At 36.3% G+C, this 3336-nt stretch overlaps 1 pseudogene; it reads right to left on the bottom strand.

Annotated features, from left to right (window-relative positions):
- Window positions 1-2284: 2284 nt before the first annotated feature.
- On the bottom strand, window positions 2285-2771 carry LOC149229973 (putative cinnamyl alcohol dehydrogenase 1 pseudogene; annotated as a pseudogene).
- Window positions 2772-3336: the final 565 nt, after the last annotated feature.

Genomic DNA, 3336 nt, shown 5'->3' with positions numbered 1-3336 from the left:
CAATTCAATTTAACTAATAATTTTCCATTTCATAGGAAGGATTTCCATCCATTTTTCATTAATTCATCTAAAAAATATTTGGAAACTTTTCCTTCATGGAAGATTGTCAATAGCTTAACATTTACACATAACACTAACAGTTTCTTCCAGGTCTTTGAATCTAAAAATTCATATCCACAATCTGGTCTTTCATCTCCTCGTTTGAATATTTCCCAATCCTTAATAGAAATCCACCTAGATTTCTATGATCCAATTGGTATTCAACAGGAAAGGAAATTTCAAGAGAAGGGGATTGTGAATAAGTTGCTAACAATAACTGTACATTCTGATTTCATATTTAATTTTCTTAGTTCAATTATATTTCTATTTTTATTACTAACATTTGAATTGTACATACATGCAGGATTAAAATGAGAAAATGGTTACATTGGAAATATGACTATACCTAGTCATTTTCATGTATATTGTGAGAATAGGAGTAGAATTAATTTAGTTTGTTTGTTTTATGTAGTTAATTTATTTTTAATAGTTCTACAGATTAAAAATAAAGGAAGCAATTAGCCCTTTTCATATCATATACATGTTCAAGGAAATATTTACCTCTCATCAGAAAATTTTTAATTCTTCCTTCCCATTTTTAAATCAAAATCTATTTGCAGCAATATCTCTACTTTGCCTATTTTGAATAATGTCTTGATTAAATTCAATTAAGTTTGCACTTAGCACCTGTTATCACAAAATCAAGCACTGAAGGGCTGCTGATCAGGTAGACTCTGTGTAACTGTTTCAGACCAAGCTTTTGACTAAGGATTAGCCTCCCTAGCCTGAGAGGGCTCTCTCAAGAAAAAGTTATTGATTTTGAATGTTGATAAGAGGGCTAACTCTTGTACAATAGATTTAATGAACTTGCTGGCTGGACAAATATACAAATACATCCATTGGGCTTATGGAGTCAAACATGCTACAGCAAACAATGATATTTCCTCTACATAGAAGTCAGGGCATGTGACATTTAAATGTTCAAAATATAACTCTTATAAAACCACAGTTCATAGAAGAGTACAGGAAGTCAGAGCAACATATGTGAATTCTGAGTGATTACTCCTCTAAGCAACTGAAAAACGACATGAAGGACAAAGTAAAACAATACATCTTGAACATGGAAATGCTGTATGAATCCTGAGAAGAAAGGCATATATCTTATATTACTGCAAACTGTTCTTTACACAAGCCAAAATAGCACTCTGTTTTCATAAAATATCCAACCCCTATTACATAGATCATTCTCCTCTATATAGACACATACTTCTAACTTATTAGAGCTTCCACCTCCAGCATGAGGGGAGCTCGATGATTGCCATTAATTACCCCTATCCGCTATTGAACTAACCTATTAAATACCATCAGCACTAACTGAAGTTCTAATTTAATTATAACTCTAATTCTATCTCCTTCGTTGAAGATTCCTCCTTGCAGCTTTGACACCTGGATTTCTCTTCGTTCAGCTGAGATGGCATGAGATGGCATAAGATGGGAAATTAATGTCCCATGCTGGCTTTGAATACCGAAGGCTTTAATCTGTTATGTATTGGCTGAAAATATCCCTAAATTTTCGGTTCTGGTCCCCCATCACCGAGTATACAGCAGTGGATACTTTAATTCTTTAATAACCCAAGAGAATAGGGTAACACCATGCTCCTGATATGCTGGAGGCTTCCTTGGTAGACAGGTGTGCCAACCAAAACTTTTCGTATGCAGCTCTGCGTTTAAAATCACCACCTACAGCAGTTTCGTAGCACGCTACGAAACTGCTGTGTAATTTCAAAAACACAGTCTTGTAATATGCATAATAAATTCTACTGTATTTTTAATGGTCCCTGGTCCTCATCTACTTCTCTTATTTGATAAGAGATATATATGATTTGGAAATGAAAGCAATCAGCATCAAGATCTTGTCAGCTCAATACCACTAGGGGCATAATCAGTTATCTGAACTATTTTTGAGGAACCTGAGAGCTGAGATAACTTCAGTATTGGAATGAGTGTTGTGTCTTGAATTTGCTCCAAACAATTTCACCTTGTTGCAATAATGCAAGAGATTGGTCTTCTGCGGTTATCAAGGCCCTAAATTCATGAGACATATCTACACACAAATAGCTATTTATAAAACCTTTTGTAAGATACCCTTTTTGATGGATTGTGAAATATAAGCCATCATACCATAATTTGCAACTGCTACCTTCGAGCATACTGATCTCTGAGTCTGATGGTGGAATATTGGATGTTACCCTACTGCAGCATAGTAAAAGTCCTTCAAAGATTCCACAGCTTCCAATTTCAAATCTTCAATGTCTATTCTTAGGCGCTCCAAATTAATGGCCTCTGTCTGCTGTTTATCAAATGACAATAAAAATTTTTCTACTCCAAGAATGCTCAATGCTTCATCCTTCTTTGATGCAGATGTGCTCAAAATCGTTACCTTCAATCCAAAAGCCTTTCCAAATTTTACTGCTATATGACCAATACCTCCTAGCAATTACTCCAAGAGACTTGCCTGCATGATTCATGTGATGACGAATCATAGGGCTGCAAATAGTAATTCCTGCACAGAGCAAAGGTGCAGCTGAAGCCAGTGGTAGATTGTCTGGTATCTTAAAGCAGTACCTTTGGTGAACAACAATGTGACTAGAATATCCTCCTTTCGTCACTGTGCCATCTACATCGATACCATTAAAGGTGAAAATAGACCCTTTTGCACAATTGACTTCCATCCTTTCATTACAATATTCACACCACTTACAGGAGTTGACATATATACCCACTCCAACATGATCGCCAACCTTAAAATGGACTACATTAATGCCAACTTCTTTCACAATTCCAACAATTTCATGCCCTGGCACCAATGGATACTTTGAATCACCATGTTCATTCCGGGTCCATACAACATCGGCGTAACAAACTCCACAATGAGTTATCTTTAATGAGATATCATCAAGGCCTGGGACTCTTCGGTTAAATTGGTAAGGTGACAAAACACCTGATGGATCTCGAGCTTCCCAATGTCACCTGTGTGAAACCAACCATCAACCAAAACCTCATTCGTAAGGTCTTCACAACAGTATCTATCAAACCTTCTCTACCACCATACTTGGAGCTGGATTGTCTTCTGAAAAAGAAATAATGGCCAAGCTAAGCTGTTCTATTCTATAGAAAGGAGACAAGTGGGTGTCGAAGAAGGATGAAGCGGAACAGCGTTTACATCTTCTGCTAATGCTATTTTCTGGAACCGTGGCTTTTAAGTGAGCACCAGAAATTATATGACAATCCTCATTC

This window comes from Pinus tabuliformis, chromosome J (genome assembly GCF_031772625.1).
Source record: "Pinus tabuliformis cultivar Carrire ecotype Pingquan chromosome J, CPIR1, whole genome shotgun sequence".
NCBI classification, from domain to species: domain Eukaryota; kingdom Viridiplantae; phylum Streptophyta; class Pinopsida; order Pinales; family Pinaceae; genus Pinus; species Pinus tabuliformis.
The sequence above is the reverse complement of the archived record's forward strand: the minus strand, read 5'-3'. Positions and strand labels throughout refer to the sequence as shown.